The sequence below is a fragment of the Dendrobates tinctorius genome, unplaced genomic scaffold (assembly GCF_039654945.1).
Source record: "Dendrobates tinctorius isolate UK_male_01 unplaced genomic scaffold, ASM3965494v1 ptg000156l, whole genome shotgun sequence".
In the NCBI taxonomy this organism is placed as follows: Eukaryota; Metazoa; Chordata; class Amphibia; order Anura; family Dendrobatidae; genus Dendrobates; species Dendrobates tinctorius.
The window spans coordinates 11,124,266-11,148,975 of record NW_027361823.1 but is presented as its reverse complement, the minus strand read 5'-3'; the positions used below and the strand labels follow the sequence as shown (position 1 = coordinate 11,148,975).

The 24,710-nt window shown below is 41.8% G+C and overlaps 1 protein-coding gene across 3 annotated transcripts in view; it reads right to left on the bottom strand.

The window, feature by feature from the left end:
- ASAH2 (N-acylsphingosine amidohydrolase 2) overlaps positions 1–22,504 on the bottom strand; it is a 110,256-nt gene extending 87,752 nt beyond the window's left edge. For 2 of the 3 annotated variants that reach the window (XM_073548231.1, XM_073548233.1), the window contains exon 1: positions 22,375–22,504. The gene's annotated coding sequence lies outside the window, so the exon portion shown is untranslated. The remainder of the gene's footprint in view (positions 1–22,374) is intronic. The other variant, XM_073548232.1, reaches the window with a different exon arrangement.
- Between the last annotated feature and the right edge of the window lie 2,206 nt (positions 22,505–24,710).

The window sequence follows — 24,710 nt, the reverse complement described above, 5'->3', positions numbered from 1 at the left end:
CCTGCGATCGGCGCACCCTATCTTTAGCATAGGGTGCGCAGATCGTGCGCAGGCCGTGCGCTAGTTGCGCTTTGACCTGCGCTGCGCACTTTTGACGGTGCGCCGTGCGCGCCAAAATCCGAAAAGTTTGATTTTGGCGCGCACGGCGCACCGTCAAAAGTGCGCAGCGCAGGTCAAAGCGCAACTAGCGCACGGCCTGCGCACGATCTGCGCACCCTATGCTAAAGATAGGGTGCGCCGATCGCAGGCGCCGCTGTCCACTAGTAGGCGGCGCTCCAAGCAAGGGGCGGGCACGCCGGGCAGAGAGCCGGCTCGGGGGCGGAGCTACCCCCGGCCGTGCGCGCGCTGAAAATGCGCTAATGTGAAACCGGCCTTAGTTAGGGAAAAATCATAAAATAAAAAAAATGTATTTATTTCCATTTTCCGATTAGGGTTAGGGCTAGGGTTAGGGCTAGGGTTAGGGCTGAGATTAGGGTTAGGGTTGGAGTTAGAATTGGGGGGTTTCCACTGTTTGGGCACATCAGGTGCTCTCCAAATGCAACATGGCGTCTGATCTCAATTCCAGCCAATACTGCGTTGAAAAAGTCAAATAGTGCTCCTTCCCTTCCAAGCTCTGCCATGCGCCCAAACAGTGTTATACCCCCACATATGGGGTATCATCGTACTCAGGACAAATTGCAAAACAACTTTTGGGGTCCAGTTTCTCCTGTTACCCTTAGGAAAAAAAATTGGGGGCAAAAATATCATTTTTGTGGAAAAAAATGATTTTTTTATTTTCACGCCTGGGCGTTATAAACTTCTGTGAAGCACTTGGGGGTTCAAAGTGCTCACCACACATCTAGATAAGTTCCGTGGGGGGTCTAGTTTCCAAAATGGGGTCACTTGTGGGGAGTTTCAATAGTTTAGGTACATCAGAGGCTCTCCAAACGCACATGACACCCGCATACCATTCCATCAAAGTCTGCATTCCAAAACGTCACTACTTCCCTTTCGAGCCCCGACGTGTGCCCATACAGTAGTTTTCTCCCACATATGAGGTATCAGTGTACTCAGGACAAATTGGATAACAACTTTTGGGGTCCAATTTCTCCTGTTACCCTTGAGAAAATAAAAAAATTGGGGACTAAATTATCATGTTTGTGAAAAAAATACGATTTTTTTATTTTCATGCCCGGGCATTATAAACTTCTGTGAAGCCCTTGGGGGTTCAAAGTGCTCACCACACATCTAGATAAGTTCCTTGGGGGGTCTAGTTTTCAAAATGGTGTCATTTGTGGGGGGTTTCCACTGTTTTGGCTCATCAGGGGCTTTCCATACGCGACATGGTGTCCAATTCCAGCCAAAAAAGTCAAATGGCGCTGCTTCCCTTCTGAGCTCTTCCATGCGCCCAAATAGTCATTTACACCCACATATGGGGTATCAGCGTACTCAGGACAAATTGCACAATAACTTTTAGGGTCCTGTTACCCTTGGGGAAAATAAAAATTGGGGGTGAAAAGATCATTTTTGTGGAAAAAATATGATTTTTTAATTGTACCGCTATACATTATAAACTTCTGTGAAGCCCTTGTTGGTTCAATGTTCTCACTACATATCTAGATAAGTTTCTTGGGGGGTCTAGTTTCCAAAATGGGGTCACTTGTGGGGGGTTTCCACTGTTTAGGTATATCAGGGGCTCTCCAAACGTGACATGGCGTCCAATCTGAATTCTAGCCAATTTTGCATTGAAAAAGTCAAATGGCGCTCCTTCCCTTCTGAGCTCTGCCATGCGCCGAAACAGTGGTTCCCCCCCACATATCAGGTATCAGCATACTCAGGACAAACTGCACAATAACTTTTGCAATCCAACTTCTCCTGTTACCCTTGGTAAAATAAAAAAAATTGAACCTGAAGTAGTTTTTTGGTGAAAAGAAGTTAAATGTTCATTTTTTTTAAATATTCAAAACATTCCTGTGAAGCACCAGAGGGGTTAATAAACTTCTTGAATGTGGTTTTGAGCACCTTAAGGGGTGCAGTTTTTAGAATGGTGTCACTTTTGGGTATTTTCTATCATATAGACCCCTCAAAGTGGCTTCAAATGTGATGTGGTCCGTAAAAATAAAATGGTGTTGCAAAAATGAGAAATCGCTGGTCAACTTTTAACCCTTATAAGTTCCTAACAAAAAAAAATTTGGGTTCCAAAATTGTGCTGATGTAAAGTAAACATGTGGGAAATGTTACTTATTAAGTTTTTGGTGTGCCGTATCTCTGTGATTTAAGGGCATAAAAATTCAAAGTTGGAAAATTGCGAAATTTTCAAAATTTTCGCCAAATTTCCGTTTTTTTCACAAATAAACGCAAGCTATATGAATGAAATGTTACCACTAGCATGAAGTACAATATGTCACGAGAAAACAATGTGAGAATCACCAGGATCCATGGAAGCGTTCCAGAGTTATTACCTCATAAAGGGACAGTGGTCAGAATCGTAAAAATTGGCCAGGTCATGAACGTCACGTGCAAACCATCTTTGGGGGTTAAGGGGTTAAATGTGTACAGTTTTTTTTACAATGCTATTTTACCATGAGTTTTTACATAGAGGGAACTGCTCTATGTAAAACCTCATGTTAAAATCGCATTGCATATGCATGTCATACGGATGTGCCGTGGAAAATTCGCATGGAAATCACATGACACTCGCATGACACTTGTATAGCACTCGACCGTTTTTTCGGTACGGAAATCGGACCGTTTTTCTTCTCGCAAATGGGTATGAGCCCTAAGAGAGAGAGTTTTATCCATGAATCCGCTGAATTATTGTGAACACTATAGTCTTCTACCCTTTGGAGCCGCATCAATAAAGTGAAAAGATTTCCTAATGTTGCATTTGCTGGTACTGAAAATTCAAACAACTTCAGTAGTGGAAATAAAACCATATGTAGCAAGACTTAATAATGAGCATCACAGAATGAAATAGAGGTGAAAGAGCTAATGTCTGGCGCTATTGTCTAATTGCTTTGATTATACAGACGCCGGGCGCGAGTGGGATGATTAGAGTCAATGACAGCGTTGTTACTGTGGATATGAGCTATTAAACTGCTGTTTTCATTAGCTTTTTGAGACAATCACATAAAGGAAAATATTTTCCATTCCCTATAAAGCAATTGTTTGGCTAAACAAATTATCACTACTAGAAGAAACTCACAAATGGCTGAAGAATATCATGAAGATCTTCCCAGGCTTAGATCGAGCCACTGCACTATGTTTCAATGCTATTTGGTTTCAGCAGAAAGAAAATTTTAACGATGTGGGCACCATGGACATGGAAAAAATATATTTTTTATATGTGCTAGTAGTTACCTTTAGTTATTAAAATTGCATTAACTTTCACTGCAATCTTGATTCCGTCATTGTCTGATCCTCCTGATGTGTAGTTTGCAGCCTGATCTAAGCTTCTTTTCTTGTGGGAGTGTCCCTCTCAGGAGTTTAGGCTGTGTTCAATATCTAAGTGTAGCCAGGGCACTTTTGACTTCACTTACTTTTATGTATCAAAAAATCTCTAATTTTGTACCTATTTCCTTTTCAGGTGATTTACCGCTTTTCTCTGGCCTGTCTTCTATGCCCTCAATGGGATACTTTATACTTTCTCCACTGCTGATCTGTGTGCAATCCCTTCATTCTCCTGCTAACACTTATAAGAATGAGTAGAGAGAGAGAGAGTCATCAAGTAGTATCAGGAGCTCTCACAGCTTTGTATCTTTTTAACCCTCCGTCAGGCGCAATAGATCTGACAGGCACACAGTAATTAGTTTCACTTCTCTCTCCTTGCCCACTTATCAGAAAACCCCACCCCTCCTAGTTATCTCCTGACTCTACAGGCTCTGTGAAACCTGATATCACAGTGACTCAGCAGACCTTCTAGTGAGCAGATATCAACACTTTGGCTTCTCAGGCACATTGCGCCTGATTTCAACACAAATTGAAAGGTTAGTATTTTCTTTTTTTATTCATCACGATTGTGTATTTAGCTTGTTTTATGAAGGATTAATGCTAAGTTAGTGTACATAAGTACTGTTTTCTTAGACAAAAGGAGGGTGGCTTCTAAGGCACATTGCGCCCTAACACATACTCTTTCTCTCTTGCTTCAGATTTTCTGCTGCAATGGCCAGAAAACAGTATGATTCATCTAAACCCCTTCATTTAGAAGAAATGAAGATTTTTTTGTTAGAAGATGATGAGGAAGAACCAGCAGTAACTGAGGATTTAGAGGAATCTAGTGACATTTCATCTGAAGATGAGGTAGCAGAATGTAACACTGATTCTGGAACAGAGCAGGATGGTGATGACACTGATACAGAGGAAACAGACACAGATCTAGCTTATTATTTGGGCAAAGATAAAAATACAAAGGACGTCCCAAGGACGTTCCAGAACAAACACTGACTCTACCACCTTCTAAAAGACGAAGTTGTACTACCTGCTCATTTGTATCTGGTTTCAGAAGGCTCTCTAAATATGACTGCAAAATATGTAAAGAATCAATCTGCCTTTCCCATGCAACTTTCGTCTGCCAGCCTTGCTTTTCTAAGTGTACCTGTGCTGCTTCTGCTGCAATTGAAACCACTGAAGATGAGTAGAAAATAATTAAGTAACATCTAAGTGCAATATCCTTTAAGTTTTTTTCCATAATTTTATATTTAAGCAATAGTTAAGTAAAGATAACTGGAGCCTATTTGGCGGTACTACCGAAAAGTGGTACTTTTAGTTTTAATAAGTTTATGGTTAATAAATGTCTTTTTTTGCATCTGATTTGGTGTAATCTCTTTTAATACATTCCTATGAAGGTCACTGACTACTTCTATAGTCCTGAAATTGAAATATGTAGCTACTATAGGTGGTTTTCTGACTTGTGCTTGTCAGGCACATTGCGCATGAACTGAGGAGAATCTATATTGCGCCTGACGGAGGGTTAACAGATCACTTAGATATAGGATTTACAGACAAATTGCAGAAGGAAAAGAGTAGACATTTTTAAAGAAGATAACTTAGAAAGTTGCTTAAAGGGGTGGTCCAAAACCAATATTGCTTTAAACTAGAGTACTCAGAGGAAACTCATGCTAATACAGGGAGAACATACAAACTCCTTGCAAATGTTGTCCTTGGTTAGATTTGAACTGAGGACCTGCAGAGCAACCTAGGTTTTGTAAATCATTGCACTATGGAGAGTACAGGAAAAAACATCTACCACAGCATCTTCTGTCAGTGTTAGAAAGCTGAGGATGATTGCTGTATTGGGGATGATGCATCTTCCAACTACCAAATAAAGTTTTGGGCCAAGCAGTTTAAATGGGGTAGGGAATCAACTGAAGATGCCCCCCATTCAGGGGACCTGTCAAAGCATCTTCAGAGTAAATGTGCGTTAAAGTGAAGGCCATGATTTTAGAAGATCATCTGGTCAAAGTCAGTGTTACAGCTCATGAATTAGAGATTTAAGTTTGTCTGGTTTCCAGTAGCAATCGTGATGCTTTGATTATGTCAAGGGTCAGTTTCCTATGGGTGCCACGAATGTTGACACCTGAGCAAAAAACATGTTGCTCGCAATTAAGGCAAAATAATTTAAACATGCTTAGAGCAAATCCAGGTGACTTCTATTCTTAAATTGTTACCAGTGATGAAACATTGGTCCACCACATCACCATGATCCGGAGACCAAACAAGAGTCCATGCAATGAAAGCACAAGGGGTCACCAACTCCATAAAATGTCATGTCCAGCAGTCAGCTGGAAAGATTATGGCAACAGTTTTCTAGGATACCGAAGGCGTTTTTGTTACTAGAATCCATGTCACGCAAGACAATTTTTGTAGATGACTACTGTATACTTCAGCAATGAAGGCATTACGTGAGGCAATCAAAGAGAAACGTCTCGGGAAGTCCGACATCTGTGTACTATTAAGCCCGATGTCGGAAAGGGGTTAAAAGGCTTTTACATTTTTGGAAAACCCTTTCCCCTTGGCTGTAGTTTTTTTTTTTTTTTTTAAAGAAACAAACAGCTATAATCACCCTTACTGGGTTCAGTGCATAATCTCCTCTGCAGCTCCCAGAATCTGGTACTGTCTGCAGCAGGGACGACAGCGCTGCAGCCAATTACTAAGAAAACATAAGACACAGCAATGGATGTGCATTAAAATAAATTGTAATCAAAGGTAATACACATCTGCTGTATCAAAAAAGAAGAATGGCAGACCATTCGGGAATAGTGACAAAGCAAAAAATCCGAAACGCGCGTCGGGGCGTGCCACACACACGGTGTCTTCTTACCGCCATGTATTTATCGCTTTTCCACTCATACAAAGATTTTATTATACTTCTCTGCTGGTGACTATTGGATGCTGGACCTCAGTGTTATAAATAGCCCTTATATCTCATTAATTTATTATCTAATATATATATAATTTACAGCATCCCTTGATTTGTCAGCTTATTGCACATATTGTGACTTGTATTTGTGACCAGTCTATGCTCTATTATTTTATGCTTCCCCCCTTCCTCCCCACTTTTCCAGTTTTGTCCTTTCCCACTTTGCACATGCACTTTATTGTGATTGTGGTATTTATTGTTGATATGTCACTCTTCATATTATTGTCTACATAATGTTATATCACATAATTATTTTTATTATTAATTTTGCTGTGTCAGTGCACATTTTCACTTTTCTCACGTGTTTTAACTATTTATCATTTTTTTCTTGATCCCATTGACAATATATGACCTGTCTTCATGTGTGCAATATATGTATCATTTTTTTTGGTAGCTAATACTGGGATATACCATTTTTAGTGACTATTTTTTGTATTTTTATTTCAATAATTATTTATATTTTGTGTTACTTTGCACCTGTGTTGTTCTTATTTGTAGTGTTACATTTTACCCTCACTAATAAAGGTATTTTAGCCTTAATTTTTCTTGTCTTGTCCCATCACTTCTTCATTCCTGTGCGGTGTTTTTCTTCTTGGTTTTCATTAGCCAATTACTAAGCCCTGAGAGATTTGATGACACGAATTACTGGGTTCACTGATTTAATGTAGTGCTGTCAACGTTATATCAGACAAATTACACACTATCATAAGAAATTAAGTGGAGTATAAGTTGGTGTATATGCAACGTGTGGGAGCATGTTCACACTGGCCACTATACAGACAAAACCTAAGACAGAAACAAAATGAACATATAAACTGCTGTAAGTAAGCAAGATGCAATAGTGCATATAAATAACGTAGGGCACTTACTAAACCTGATTTTAATTTAAAAAAAAGCATAAAAGCCATCCAACCAGCGTCAAGGTGTAACGCAGTCGGAACGGTCCTAACCTCTAATATTAAAACCTGTTACCTGACCATGTGTAAAGTTTTGGCTTTAGGTTCTTGCACTTCCTGCATGCAAGGAGGTGGCCTTCCTTTCTTTGAGCTGGGCATTACATTTATATATCTTCCCATTGCTGGATGTCCGTAGTCGTGCCTGATCCTGCTCGGCCATTATTCACATTGAGGTCATTTTAGACAGACACACGGTAAGCTTTTAATACTAGAGATTAGGACCGTCCTGAGTAGGTACACCTTGGCATTGGTGGATGGTTTTTATGCTTTATTTTTATTATCAAAAACAGTGTATAATCAGTCCCTTATGTTATTTATATGCACTATTGCTTTTTACTTTCAGAAGGGTATATGTCCATTTTGCTTCTTTCTTAGGTTTTGTCAAATTACACACTATGACAGACACAGACACTAGAAATAGTGGTGGAAACTCAGGGCTGGATCCTGAATAAAGCAGTATATTTTCTTTTAAATATGGGAAGGGCTCTGGGTTTTCCAAAATACCCCTTTAAATGACAAATAAATGTAATATAGAAAGCATTTTTTTTCTACTGTCCATGGTGCAATGAATGTTTTGTAAAAACCCTTTTAACCCTTTTTTGTAGATCCAATAAGAGGATTACGTTTACCATGCTGGAAGTACTGATCATAGAATCATAGAATCGTAGAGTTGGAAGGGACCTCCTGGGCCATCTGGTCCAACCCCCTGCTCAAAGCAGGATTCGCTAAATCATCCCAGTCAGATGTCTGTCCAGCCTCTGTTTGAAGACTTCCATTGAAGGAGAACTCACCACTTCTCGTGGCAGCCTGTTCCACTCATTGATCACTCTAACTGTCAAAAAGTTTTTTCTAATATCTAATCTGTGTCTCCTCCCATTCAGTTTCATCCCATTGCTTCTAGTCTTTCCTTATGCAAATGAGAATAAAGTTGATCCTTCTACAATGTGACAGCCCTTTAGATATTTGTAGACAGCTATTAAGTCTCCTCTCAGTCTTCTCTTTTGCAAACTAAACATTCCCAAATCCTGCAACCTTTCCTCATAAGACAGGGTTTGCAGACCGGTCACCATTCTGGTCGCTCTTTTCTGAACTTGCTCCAGTTTGTTGATGTCTTTTTTAAAATGTGGTGCCCAAAACTGGACACAATATTCCAGATGAGGTCTGACCAAAGAGGAGTAGAGGGAAATAATGACTTCACGTGATCTAGACTGTATGCTTCTGTTAATACATCCTAGAATTGCATTTGCCTTTTTTGCTGCTGCATCACACTGTTGACTCATATTCAGTCTGTGATCTATTAGTATACCCAAGTCTTTTTCACATGTGCTGTCACTTAGCCCTATTCCTCCCATTCTATATATGCTTTTTTCATTTTTATTGCCCAGATGTAGTACTTTGCATTTCTCCCTGTTAAAAACCATTCTGTTAGTTGCTGCCCACTTCTCCAGTTTATTTAAATCTTTTTGAATCCTCTCTCTCTCTTCTCTAGTATTAGCTATCCCTCCTAGCTTTGTGTCATCAGCAAATTTAATCAGTTTACCCTCAATTCCTTCATCTAAATCGTTGATAAAGATGTTGAACAATACAGGGCCCAGGACAGAGCCCTGTGGTACCCCACTTGAGACATTCTTCCAACTGGATGTGCAGCCATTTACGACCACTCTTTGGGTCCGATCAGTAAGCCAGTTATGAATCCACCTAACAGTTGCCTTGTCCATTCCATACTTAGTCATTTTTTCAATAAGGATTGTATGAGAGACTTTGTCAAATGCTTTGCTGAAGTCAAGATATACTATATCTACAGCATTTCCTTGATCCACCCAATCAGTAATACCGTCATAGAAGGAAATTAAATTAGTCTGACATGACTTATTAGTTACAAACCCATGCTGACTCTGTTTAATCACTTCATTCTTATCCAGGTATTGACATACATGTTGTTTAATAATTTGTTCAAAGATCTTTCCTGGTATAGAAGTCAGACTCACCGGCCTATAGTTGCCTGGGTCCACCTTCTTCCCCTTTTTGAAGATAGGAACAACATTTGCTCTTCTGCAGTCTTCTGGCACTTCTCCTGTTCTCCAAGAATTTTCAAAGATTATGGAGAGGGGTTCAAAAATTTCTTCTGCTATCTCCTTCAGTACTCTGGGGTGTAATTCATCTGGACCTGGAGACTTGAATTCATTTAGGTTAGCTAAGTGTTTCCTCACTATCTTTCTGTTTATAGATATCCTGGATTCTTCTATTCCCTTAATAGGACAGTGAATAACAGTTGATGTTACATTTCCTTTCTGAGAGAAAACAGATGCAAAATAGGAATTTAAAAGTTCAGCCTTCTCAACGTCCTGTCTTACCATTTCATCATTTTCATCCTGTAAAAATCCTATAGCATCTTTGACTTTTCTTTTACTTTTGACATATCCCCAAAATCCTTTATTATTGCTTTTGACATCTCTTGATATCACATTGATATGGACCTGTAATGTATTTTTATTCTGGGATGATTACTTACATGATAAAACACCAGTAACTCCTCTAATACCCAATTGGCAGCTCCCCAGTGGGCACACGTGCCTTTTTTGGAATGTATTTTACTATAAGTAAATGTCCTTTAATGGAAAGGGCAAGTTTAAACATCCTAAAAAAAGACACAAACCAGATGTGTTATGGGCTCTCTGAGTGTAGGACACCATCAGAGTCTATTCTCTATCTAACAGAAATGCCTAGCACAAACAGTGAGGGATTACAGAAACCCCCATTTATTTGCGTAATGAACATATAGCACTGAAAATGTCAGCCTCTCTGAAATGTGTGGCTGTCATTGATCTTATTTTGTGGATTGTGCATACAATATTCAGAAAATAGGTAATTGCATGGAAAATGTCTGCTCTGTGCGGCACGGGGACATGTTCTGTACTGTAGAAGATTGAAGGCTGACCGCACATTTCATTTAACATTCACCTTGCATTGATCGATATTTAGGAACCACAATAATGGGAACGTAGAAATATAGTAAGTGCTATGATAACCTTAGCTATAACTTCTAGCCAACTTGCTTGGCCCTTGCGAAATTTTCACACATTGGTCATCGGGGGCACAGGCAATTTCAGAAAAAGCAAGCTGGTCAAATGTAAATGCATTTCATGAGCTGATGAACACAGACAGGTATTTATACATGTAGATTGGTAATACAATAAATTGGCTTGATAAGTAGAGGCCAAAAAATGTTTTTCGGTTGAGTTGCCACCTGCAGGTCATTGTGTCTTTCTGCAGGTTTATGAAAACTAATGTTTAAACTGTATTTAGTGATAAAATCGTGAATGTGTGGTTTGTTTGACTGTTTTATTGCTGAAGGGAGCAAAATTACCTTTTAACCCCTTTCTGCCATGTGACGTACTATCCCGTCAATGTGCCCTGGGACTTAATTCCCAGGGACGGGATAGTACGTCACAGCGATCAGCGGCGCTCACAGAGTGAGCGCCGCTGATCGCGGCCAGGTGTCAGCTGATTATCACAGCTGACACCCGGCACTATGCGTCAGGGGCGGTCACGGACTGCCCCCGACGCGTTAACCCCTTGCACACCGCGATCAAACACAATCGTGGTGTACCGGGGATTAAAGGGAAGCATCGGCAGGGATGGGGCTCCCTACATGCTTCCCTGAGCCCCCCACAGCAGCGCTGCTCTGGGGGCCTCCTTCCCTGCAGGTCCCCAGATCCAAGATGGTGACGGGGACCTTCGGGGGCCTGCACTGAGCTGGCTTCCTCAGTGCCTGCAAAGCGCAGGCATGAGGAAGTCTGCTTCAATGCCTGTGACAGATCGCTGATCTGTCACAGCGACTGTCACAGCGATCTGTGATGTGACAGATCAGCGATCTGTCACATGACAGTGATGTCCCCCCTGGGACAATGTAATAAAGTTAAAAAGAAAAAAAAGTGTAAAAATAATTTTTAAAAAAATCGCTAAATAAATTAAAAAAAAAAAAATATTCCCTAATAAATTCATTTCTTGGAAATAAAAAAAAAAACAATAAAAGTACACATATTTGGTATTGCCTTTTCCGTAACGACCCACCCTATAAAATTGTCCCATTAGTTAACCCCTTTAGCGAAAAACGAGCTGCCATACAGCATCTTCAGCGAAAAAATAAAAAAGTTATAGCTCGCAGAATAAAGCGATGCAAAAATAATTATTTTTTATATGAAATTACTTTCATTGCGTAAAAGCGCCAAAACATAAAAAAAGACCTAAATGAGGTATCACTGTAGCCGTACTGACCCGAAGAATAAAACCGCCTTATCAATTTTGCCGCACGTGGAACGGTGTTAACGCACCCCCCAAAAGAAATTCATGAATCGCTGGTTTTTGTTCATTCTGCGCCCCAAAAATCAGAATAAAAAGCGATCAAAAGATGTCACGTGCCCGAAAATGGTACCAATAAAAACGTCAACTCGTCCCGCAAAAAATAAGACCTCACATGACTCGGTGGTTCAAAATGCGGAAAAATTATAGCTCTCAATATGTGGTGATTCAAAAACTATTTTTACAATAAAAAGCGTCTTTTAGCGTGTGACAGCTGCCAAACATAAAAACCGCCATAAATAGTAAATCAAACCCCCATTATCACCCCCTTAGCTAGGGAAAAATAATAAACTTAAAAAAATTATTTATTTCCATTTTCCCATTAGGGTTAGGGTTAGGGCTAGAGTTAGGGCTGAGATTAGGGTTAGGGTTGGAGTTAGAATTGGGGGGTTTCCACTGTTTGGGCACATCAGGTGCTCTCCAAACGCAACATGGCGTCTGATCTCAATTCCAGCCAATTCTGCGTTGAAAAAGTCAAATGGTGCTCCTTCCAAGCTCTGCCACGCGCCCAAACAGTGTTTTACCCCCCACATATGGGGTATCAGCCTACTCAGGACAAATTGCAAAACAACTTTTGGGGTCCAATTTCTCCTGTTTCCCTTAGGAAAATAAAAAATTGGGGGCAAAAATATCATTTTTGTGTAAAAAAAATATGATTTTTTTATTTTCACGTCCGGGCGTTACAAACTTCTGTGAAGCACTTGGGGGTTCAAAGTGCTCACCACACATCTAGATAAGTTCCGTGGGGGGTCTAGTTTCCAAAATGGGGTCACTTGTGGGAAGTTTCAATAGTTTAGGCACATCAGAGGCTCTCCAAACACACATGACACCCGCAGACCATTCCATCAAAGTCTGCATTCCAAAACGTCACTACTTCCCTTCCGAGCCCTGACGTGTGCCCATACAGTAGTTTTCTCCCACATATGGGGTATCAACGTACTCAGGACAAACTGGACAACTTTTGGGGTCCAATTTCTCCTGGTACCCTTGGGAAAATAAAAAAATTGGGGACTAAATGATCATGTTTGTAGAAAAAATACGATTTTTTTATTTTCACACCCGGGCATTATAAACGTTTGTGAAGCCCTTGGGGGTTCAAAGTGCTCACCACACATCTAGATAAGTTCCTTAGGGGGTCTAGTTTCCAAAATGGTGTCATTTGTGGGGGGTTTCCACTGTTTAGGTACATCAGGGGCTCTCCAAAGGCAACATGACACCCGCAGACCATTCCATCAAAGTCTGCATTCCAAAACGTCACTACTTCCCTTCCGAGCCCTGACGTGTGCCCATACAGTAGTTTTCTCCCACATATGGGGTGTCAGTGTACTCAGGACAAATTGGACAACAACTTTGGACTGCAGGACAGTGAAGCAGCAAGCTGGTTGACAGTTAGAAGGCGGGGTAGAGGGAAGAGCGCCAGGGAGGCTAGTCCTGATCTGGCACACCACAATAAGTTTGCTAAGTTGGCAGATGAGGGGAGTGTCAGCGCAGGGGTAGCACTGCTGCAGCAAGGCATGTCCTCTGAAAGCCGGAGGAGTGTCTGCTCCAGTAAAGGGGGAAATAGGAGAGCAGGGCAGGCCAGACAGGTGCTGGTAGTGGGGGACTCAATTATTAAGGGAACAGATAGGGCAATCTGTCACAAACACAGCGATCGTCGAACAGTGTGCAGCCTACCTGGCGCTCGAGTCCGACACATCGCTGATCGGGTTGACAGATTACTGGGAGGGGCTGGTGAGGACCCAGTGGTCATGGTGCACATTGGCACAAATGACAAAGTTAGAGGTAGGTGGAAGGTCCTTAAAGATGATTTCAGGGAATTAAGCTTCAAGCTTAAAGCAAGGACCTCCAAGGCGGTATTTTCTGAAATACTGCCTGTACCACGTGCCACGCCAGAGAGGTAACGGGAGATTAGGGAGGTTAATAAGTGGCTCAAGCATTGGCGTAGGAAGGTGGGGTTTGGGTTCCTGGAGAACTGGGCCGACTTCTCAGTTGGCTACAGGTTCTACGCTAGGGACGGGCTGCACCTCAATGGGGAGGGTGCAGCTGTGCTGGGGGAGAAAATGGCTAGAAGGTTGGAGGAGTGTTTAAACTAGGGACTGGGGGGAGGGTATTCATTTTATAGGAGGGGAAGACAGTGCAGATAGAGACCTGGGCACAAATAATGAAATTGGTGGTGGGGGTGGCATGGGGGGTGGGGTTAGAACAGTTGATAATTTAAGAAAGAATAGAGGTACAGAGAGATACATAAAGTGCATGTATACTAATGCCAGAAGCCTCGCTAACAAAATGGAGGGATTAGAATTAATTTTGTTGGAACATAATTATGACATGGTGGGGATATCTGAGACCTGGCTGGACGAGAGCCATGACTGGGCGGTTAATTTGCAGGGCTATAGTCTGTTCAGAAATGACCGTACAAATAAGCGAGGGGCAGGCGTGTGCTTATATGTAAAATCATCCTTAAAACCCATCCTGCGTGATAATATATATGAATCTAATGAAAATGTAGAGTCACTGTAGGTGGAGATAAGGGGAGGGGGAAAAATAATAAATTACTGATAGGGGTTTGTTATAAGTCTCCAAAAATAATGGAAGCAATGGAGAATATCCTCATAAAGCAAACAGATGAAGCTGCGACTCAAGGAGAAGTCATTATTATGGGGGACTTCAACTACCCTGAAATACATTGGGGAACAGAAACCTGCAGTTCCAGCAAAGGTAATGGGTTTTTGACAACTATGAGAGACAATTACCTTTCACAACTGGTTCAGGACCCAACAAGAGGGGGGGCACTGCTAGACCTAATATTAACCAACAGCCCAGACCGCATATCAAATGTAAGGGTTGAGGGTCACTTGGGTAATAGTGATCACAAATTAATAAGTTTTCATGTAGCCTTTAATAAGATGTGTAGTAGAGGTGTTACAAGGACACTAAACTTCAGGAAGGCAAATTTCCAAGGGATGAGAGATGATCTTGGTGCAATTAACTGGGACGATATCCTGAGACATAAAAATACACAAAGAAAATGGGAGACGTTTATTAGCATCCTGAATAGGACCTGTTCCGGACTGGACCAAGGAAATGCAGTGGACGTGGTGTACATGGACTTTTCAAAAGCTTTTGATACGGTGCCACACAAAAGGTTGATACATAAAATGAGAACAATGGGGATAGGGGAAAATATGTGTAAGTGGGTTAAGAGCTGGCTCAGGGATATGAAACAAAGGGTGGTTATTAATGGAGCACACTCAGACTGGGTCACGGTTAACAGTGGGGTACCACAGGGGTCAGTATTGGGCCCGTTTCTTTTTAACATATTTATTAATGACCTTGTAGGGGGCATAGAGAGTAGAATTTCAATATTTGCAGATGACACTAAACTCTGCAGGGTAATCAATACAGAGGAGGACAATTTTATATTACAGGAGGATTTACGTAAACTAGAAGCTTGGGCTGATAAATGACAAATGAGCTTTAATGGGGATAAATGTAAGGTCATACACTTGGGTAGAACAAACAAGATGTATAATTATGTGCTTAATTGTAAAACACTGGGCAAAACAGTCACTGAAAAAGATCTGGGTGTATGGGTGGACAACAAACTCACATTTAGTGGTCAGTGTCAGGCAGCTGCTGCAAAGGCAAATAAAATAATGGGATGCATTAAAAGAGGCATAGATGCTCATGAGGAGAACATAATTTTAACTCTCTATAAGTCACTAGTGCAACCACACTTAGAATACTGCGTACAGTTCTGGTCTCCGGTGTATAAGAAAGACATAGCTGAACTGGAGCGGGTGCAGAGAAGAGCGACCAAGGTTATTAGAGAACTGGGTGGTCTGCAATACCAAGACAGGTTATTACACTTGGGGTTATTTAGTTTGGAAAAACGAAGGCTTAGGGGTGATCTTATTACAATGTATAAGTATATGTGGGGACAGTACAAAGACCTTTCTAATTATCTTTTTACTCTTAGGGCCCCGTCACACATAGCGACTCACCAGCGATCCCGACAACGATATACCTTGTCAGGATCGCTGGTGTGTCGCTACATGATCGCTGGTGAGCTTCCAAACAGGCAGCTTCACCAGCGATCAGCACCAGCGACACGCGGGTAACAAGCGACGCACATTGCTTAGTTACCCACTGAGTACCTTAGTCACCAGCACGCTGGTGCAGGGAGCAGGTAACCAAGGTACACATCGGGTTTCTAAGTGGCGTGCGGCACTTAGAAACCCGATGTGTACCTTGGTTACCAGCTCCCTGCACCAGCACGCTGGTAACTAAGGTACACATCGGGTTTCTAAGCGCTGCACGCCGCTGAGAAGCCCGATGTTTACCTTAGATACCAGCGGCAGCTAGCTGATCGCCGGTCTCCCGCCTGTCACACGCAGCGATGCGTGCTGGCCAGCGGGAGACCAGCGATCAAAAAAGTGTCCTGGCCATTCCAGGATGATCAGCGATACCCGGCAGGGGGGCCGGTCACTGAGAAGTGTCACACACAGCGATCTCGCTGGTGAGATCGTTGTTGCATCACAAAACTTGTGACTCAGCAGCAATCTTGCTAGCGAGATCGCTATGTGTGATGGGGGCTTTAGACCTGTGACGAGGACAAGGGGCCATCCTCTACATCTGGAGGAAAGACGCTGATTCACAGACGCAGATTCATACTCACAGACGCGGATTCTTTACTGTAAGAGCAGTGAGACTATGGAACTCTCTGCCATATGATGTTGTAATGAGTGATTCCCTACTACAATGTAAGAAGGGACTGGATGCCTTTCTTGAAAAGTATAATATTACAGGATATATACACTAGTCTCCTTGATATTGCGTTGATCCAGGGAGCTAGTCTGATTGCCGTATGTGGAGTCGGGAAGGAATTTTTTTCCCCAAAGTGAAGCTTACTGTTTGCCACATGGTTTTTTTTGCCTTCCTCTGGATCACCATGATAGGGCAAGTTAGGATAGGATATGGGGTGAACTAGAATCAGTGGTTCCCAAACTCCAGTCCTCACGGACCCCAACAAGTCATGTTTTCAGGGTTTCCATAGTGTTACACGTGAGAGAATTCCTGATGCCTTGATGATACTTCCATCACCTGTTAAATACTAAGGAAATCCTGAAAACATGACCTGTTGGGGTCCGCGAGGACTGTAGTTTGGGAACCACAGAACTAGATGGACTTAAAGTCTTCCTTCAACCTTATTAACTATGTTACTATGTTACTAAATGGTGTATCATTTGTGTATGTGGGTGCAGTATGAATGGGGATACAAAGGAATCAGTGTTTAGAAATAATAGAATAGATACTGATGTACAGATTCATATGCACCACATCCATTTATAATGGAAGCGACGGTGCAGATCTACATGAGTTTTACTAATGATTGGGAGTAACTGATTATACAGATCACACGTCACGAGCATGATCAGATGATCGTCACGTTATGCTAAAGTGATTGTCGAATGCATGCATAATTGTCCCCAGTAAACCCTCCAGCACCCAAGTAACAGATTATTGACTCCAAAAGTGGAACAATAAAATATTGTTGAGCTGAACCTTGTCCCCGGGTTCACCAATCTTCACCCATACAGCTCTGCAGATAATCTAATACTTTGACTTTTCTATATTGAGCGTGATTTCATAACTATGTAACTTTTGTGATTACAGTTATCTAATGTACGTTCCCCCATTACGGCTTCCACTGAAGAATTTGGACTATTGATTCATCTACAAAGCATTTTTTATTGAGTTTTTTTAATTGAAACCTTAGGGTATGTGCACACGATGCGGATCTTGCTGCGGATCCGCAGCGTTTCTGGCCCTGCAGGTCTGCAGCAGAATCAGTACCATTTACTCTATGTAAAATGGAAACCGCTGTGCACATGCTGCGGAATTTTCCGTGCGGTTTTGCTGCGGTTTCAAATCCACAGAAAGAAATTACATGTCACTTCTTTTCTGCGGATTCCGCTGCGATTTCCCATCTCCTACATTGTAGAGGTGATAAACTGCAGGGAAAACCGCAGCCTAATCCACAGGTAAACCGCAGGTCTTTTGACCTGAAATTTACCTGCGGATTTTCCAAAATCCGCTGGGAGAAATCCGCAGCACCTAAAAACTACATGGGCACATAGCCTCAAACATTTCTACAAGTAGAAATCATCATAGTCTGTGATGAATTACCAATGTAGGAAAGGAAAATGCATCATTTACAGGAGTATGTCCATCTCGGAGATTCATAGAATGTGTGACAGAGGCGAGTCCCCCCACTTCTATCAGATATATGCTAAGCTAATTTCATAACACCCTTAGTCAATGGTGGAAATTCCTGTATTTGTGACCTCCTCCACATTCTTGGTGGCGTGAGACACTACCTCTCATTCTTGTGATAGATGCTTCTCCTAGCAGTGTGACCCTGATCCTTAGATATGGCATTAATGTCTAAGATTGGAAAACCTCTCAAACTTTATTTTCAAATATAGCACCACATTAATCACTAATAATCACTTTAAGTAAAAAGGTTTTAACTGAAATGTTATGGAGAACCCAGATATACATTAGATTATCAACTCACCTCATGCCAAATGCGCTTGACCTGTCTCTACACACTGATTAGCTAATAATAAAAATATCTTCCTAATATTGTGCTAAATCCCGGGGCGGACATATTGCTGTTGCAGCTGCTGCATCTGCACCGGGGCCCAGAGGCGAAGGGTGGCCCACCGTCACCAGCGACAATTTCAGCAGGATGTGCATCTGAGGATGCACATTCAAATGAAATATACTGCAGCGCATAGAACCTACCTGCTCCCTGCACTGCAATGCATGCCGCAGAGCAATCAGTCAGGTAGCTGGCATCGGCATGCCCGTGAGGGGGCGCATGGCAGTGACGTGGTGAGTCATGTCGGCAACACCACACTCAGCTGCTAGCTCCCACATTGGCGGTAGAAGAGGACCTCGCACAGCATGGGAGCATGAGGGAAGGTGAGTAGTATTGTTTGCTTTAATTTATTACAAAATTGGGCACATTATTGCAGGAAGGGGCACATATAAACAGTGGCTTGTGAAAGCATTCACAACCTTTGGCTTTTACTTATTTTTTTTACATTACAACCTATGTTTAAATATATTTGTAATCCGATGTGTGTGTGTGGTGCATCAGAACTAAATAGTGTGAGTTGGTGAAGTGAAGTGAGAACAATATAGGCATAAATTAAATGTATGGGATCAAATAATTAAAAATTGGCATGTCTATATGTATTTACCCCTATTGCTATGAAGACCCTTAAAAATTCTGGTGCGAGCAAATACCTTCATAAGTCACATGCTTAGTAAAAGGATGTTCACCTGTGTGCAATCTAAGTGTCCCATGGTCTGTCAGTATATACACACTTTTTCTGTAAGGCCACAAAGGGTGCAAAACCATTAAGTAAGAGGCACCACTAACCCAACACCATGAAGACCAAGGAGATCTGTAAACAAGTCAGGAACAAAGTTGTTGAGAAGCACAAGTCAGTGTTGGGTTATAAAAAAAAATCCCAATCTCTGCTTGATAGCGTGGGTGTTCAGGAGCCGGAATCTCCAGGAGTGGACCCTCTGGACCGTGGCACCGAGGGGCCGCGGGCGAGCTGCCAGGTGGAACCGACCCCTATACAGGGACCGTTAGGAGCAGGCCCAGGGGTTCGAGTACCACGGTAGCCGGTACAGAGAGGGGCGGCTCAGGATGGACTGGAGTAGAACAGTGGGACTGAAGTGTAGATGACAGGACAGAGTTGGCACACAGGAGACAGGAATAAAGGAGGACGGAAGGACTGGAGCAGGATGGAACTGGAACACCGGAGGCAGGACTGGAGTAGGACGGCAGGACTGGAACAGGATGGAAGAGGAACACCGGAGGCAGGACTGGAGTAGGACGGCAGGACTGGAACAGGATGGAACAGGAACACCGGAGGCATGACTGGAGTAGGACGGCAAGACTGGAACAGGATGGAACAGGATCACCGGAGGCAGGACTGGAGTAGGACGGCAGGACTGGAACAGGATGGAACAGGAACACCGGAGGCAGGACTGGAGTAGGACGGCAGGACTGGAGCAGGATGGATCAGGAACACCGGAGGCAGGAGACAGAGGAAACAGGAACACTGGAGCAGGACTAAGAATAACTGTTAGCGAACACGGAAGACAGGCTGCGAGGCTGCTGGAAGAAACACTGAGGATGGCACCGAGAGACTGTAGAGAGCACAGGAGGAAGCAGGGCCCAGTGTGCAAGGTAACACAACGATCAGGCGCCTCCCTCAGGGGGAAGCAGCCTGATATAGCTCCGTCTGGTCTGCCATTGGTCCGAAGGTGTTTCCGGGTCAGGGCACAGCCGGAGCACAAGAAGCAGCAGGGAGGCACGGCCGCGGCCTATGGCGCAAGCGCATTGCATGCAGGGATGGTGTAGGCCGCAAGCCCGTCAGAGGTGACTGCCGTGGACGTCGGGTGGAGAGAGGCTGCGGCGTGGGAGCTGAGGCCGGCTGCGACGTGGGAGCGGAGGCCGGGTGAGTATGACGGAGCGGTGTAACACTGCTGATCCCCAAGCACCATCAAATCCATTATAATCAAATGTAAAAGAGTGTGGTAGGGCAACAAACCTGTCGAGAGGGCTGCCCACCAAATCTGTCAGCACCGAAAACGAGGGCATTTATCAGAGAGGCTGCAAGGAGACCAAAGGTAATCCTGAAGGAGTTCCAAAGTTCCCAAGGATAGACTGGAGTATCTGTCCATATGACCACAATAAGCCGTGCACTCTATGGAGGTGGCCATTTTGGAAGAGTGGGAAGAAAAAAAGCCTTTATTTACACGCAAAAACTGTAGGGTTTGTTTTGCATTTGCCCAAAGACACATGGCAGACTTCCCAAATGTATGGAGGAAGGTGCTGTGGTCAGATGAGACCAAAATTGAACTTTTTGGCCACCAAGATAAATTGCCATGTCTGGCACCAAAACAGTGCTCTCAGTGTGAAAAAGAAGATAATCTTGTAGTTATGATACCAAACCAACACAGCTCTTCACCGCAAAAACACCAGGTTTTTCGGCAGCAGGGACAGGTAAAATGATCCAAGTCGAGGGCAAGGTGGACGGTACAAAATACAGGGATATTCTTGAGGAAAACAAGCATGAGGGACACATACCAGAATAGGCCACATCATACAGTGGCATGTATGTAAAAATTTGGGCACCCCCGGTCAAAATTACTGTTATTGTGAACAGTTAAGCAAGTTGAAGACAAAATAATCTCTAAAAGGGCCAAAGTTAAAGATGACACATTCCCTTTGTATTTTAGGCAAAAAATAAATATTGTCATCTTTTACTTTTAAAAATTACAAAAAGGATAATGGGCACAAGGACTGGGCACATTATACTAGGATGGGGGACATACATATGAGGATGGGGACATATATATGAGGATGGGGCACATTATATTAAGATGGGAGACATTGTACCAGGAAGGGGCACTTTATACCTGGATGGTGGACATATATATGAGGATGGGGACATATATACGAGGATGGAAGAAATGTATACCAGGATGGGGAACATTATATCAGGATGGGGGACATATATACAAGGATGGGGGGCATGTATACCAGGAAGAGGGAAATTAATACCATGATATATACAGTTGTGGCCAAAAGTATTGACACCCCTGCAATTCTGTCAGATAATACTCAGTTTCTTCCTGAAAATGATTGCAAACACAAATTCTTTGGTATTATTATCTTCAGAGATATCTGACAGCAGCTCTCTCATATAGAACATAAGAGCAATCAACAGAGCAAGCACTCCTGTGTATTGGAGAGTCAAGTAAGATAGCTGCTGGTTGAATGAGCCATTGTTTTGCCAACAGCTATAGTATCTATATTGTATGAGGGGTAATAGTTCCAAGATATTGCCTCTGTGGATTTTGACGTCCCATAGATGCTTCATCGAATTGAGATTTGGGGAACTTAGAGGCCAATTCAACACTTTCAACTCATTGTGATGTTCTTCAAATCATTTGCAATTGCCACTTCTCTCCTGGTGGGGAGGATTCTAAAATTTCTCAGTATGGATGAGCGATTGTTGTTTAGTATCGCCAGAACATATTGGTGCAGGAAGATGGACAGAAGAGAGCAACAGAGGCTGGAATAACTGGACGGCGATTGGAGGAGTAGAGTAGTAGACTCCAAGAAAGTCAGAGGCTCAGTGAAGGGAAACTAATGAAAGGGAGCAACATATTTACCGCAATAGTGTAACATTACTGTGTAGGAAAAGCTACAGAGGATGAAAGACTGAAAATGGATATATCAATAGCCACAGGTCCAATACCCTGATACAGACAAATGAATTAGTATTTATAAGGCTATATACAAACAAACTTTGTATAAAAAAATGACACTGATTTACAAGAGAACCCCATGCAGGAATGCAAGGCTGACCCCTGATTTTTTGCTGTTTTCACATGTAAATCATTCCCATTCAAAGCCAATAATTTCAAACCCACAGGTGAAAAATCTGTGGCAAATTAAAAACATAAGGAGGCATTAGATAACAATTTTCCATGAGAATGCCATTATGCTTTGGACGTTCCTGAAACTTATATAACTGTCCGTATGAAATATGGACATCTTACCTTATAGCACTCACAGATACATGTGTCTCATGAAGTGGAGAGAGTTTATCCAAGCCACCTTCACTCAAGGAAATCATGTAGTGACTTCTCATGAACTGGCACAAAAACTTCTGAATCATCCCTTATTGCTATTCCAGTCTTATCTTTATTACTTCAAGGATTTCTTAGCCCTTTTTTCTGATAAAAAAAAAACATGATGGCAGGTAGTGTATATAAGACAGCTCAGAGAAGAACAAGTAACATGGTCTTTTTAGGAGCTCTAGAAGTAAAAAACAATACAGTATTATAAGTCATCACATTCTCAATAAATGGGCCAAGATCATCCATTTCAGCAATATATGGTGCTTTAATGGTTCAGACACTTTTTTCATAAGGTGTCAGTGTCTCCAAAATCAGAATTTCATTAGATGGGTGCAATTGTTCCATACCAGACAGAGATTTGATTTTTTTTTTTTTCCCATTGTAGACCCATAACCTGAATGAAAATGAACATCTAGTTGCTGCACAAGAAGTACATTTTTGGATATGTTAGGCTTGTTTCATAATAGGTAATAAGTTATTGCATCTCCATCAGGGACTTCTATATGAAGCACAGAAAAGTGGGATTCAGAAATAACCCCAAAAGTCAGTAACTTTGGTCATTTTTTCAAACACCATAAAAGACGCACACAGCTGAAAATGTCTCTAGAAAATGTCTACCGGAGTCCAATTTGCTGACCTTGGTCTCTGCCTTGTTATACTGAAAGGATTTGGAAGGGTTCCGCTTGAATTTCATTGATTCCCTACAATGGGATTCTGAACTGATAGAAGAGGGTCTCCTGTTCCAAATCCTCATTTCATGGCTTGAAAGGGGTTACAAATTACATCTGTCCCAAAATCTAAGATTTTCCCAGGATACGACAAAAACTGATTTGGGGACTATTTTTATTTAACATAACAAAGACAGGGTTAATGGATGTGGATTTTCCATGTGTATGAGGAATTAATTTAGTTCACACTTTTCCAGCATCCATTGTGTAGAAGACATCTTAAGGTTAGCAAGCTCGATTGCAAGCAGTAGATATGACCAGATGCAACATCCCATAATGGAAACCTTTCCCATATAGCAGTGACCGATAAAAAACTCTTTCATGTACTGCAGTAAATCACCACAATGGACATCATTGGTGTGTTATCTTGTTTTGCCTCTCAATTATAAAATATATTTTACAGCGTTTTATCAGGTTGGACTTTCATTAGGGGAGGATCGTCACCTAAGTGTTTTTTACAACTAATCAGCGATTTAATGATAATATCGATAGACTCCTCTGATAAAGTAGGTTCATCTTATATCATGATGAAAGTTCACAAAATGTCTAGATTGTTTATGAGATCTAAGAATTATAAGAAACTCTTTACCCATTAATCTCAGAAAATCTTTATTAATATAATGAAAAACTACAATTACGCAATTAGCTACAGCTGTGAAATATTAACCTTCTAAGACTTGAACTTATCATTGACTTTATTAATGGGTAAAAGGCAGAACAAGGATACATGTCAGAGTTAGGTAGACGTATTTTTATTTAAATGCAATAAAATATTATAATTCAAAAACTAAAATAAAAAAGTATTTGCCCATTTATAAAATGGACATATCATTCTCTTCTCCAACACCATCTGCCCGATGAGCGTTGAAACTCGTCTTCTGAATAACATTACTACATACGTTAATTCTGTACATTCTCTGAAGTCTGGTCTTGCCCAGGATTTGAACTCCCAACTTGTTTCATGGGAAGCAGCAGCTTTAGATAAGAGCCAAAGGCTATATTACCAATGATAGAAAAATCTTCTGTTTATATCGCTACATGAAGCTCTTTTTCTTTAGAGACACATTCGGCTAAGACACACACATATTGATCTCAAGAAACACTGTGCAAATGAAACTAAAGTGTGGAATAAAGAATAAAGTGCCCATCCAACAAAAAATAGGAAAAAAAACAAGATTTTTGTCTCTTAGAACAACATTTTTTTAAAATAATAACCCATTTGCCTTTGCAACCAATTTACTTTATACATTTGGACTTTTCCTTCCCATTTTTTTCAAGACCTATAACTTTCTCATATTTCAGTCAACATATCTGCATTAGGGCTTAATTTTTGGAACAAGTAGTAGTCTAGAATTACACCATTCATTTTTCCATACATTTTTCCATTTCCGTACAGAAAAATGGGGGAAAAATTCAAGTATGATGAAATGGTGACAAAAATTCATGGGGTGCTCAGTAAATGACCTGAATGCAGTGCAGGGTGCTCAGTAAATGACCTGAGAGCAGTGAGGGGTGCTCAGTAAATGA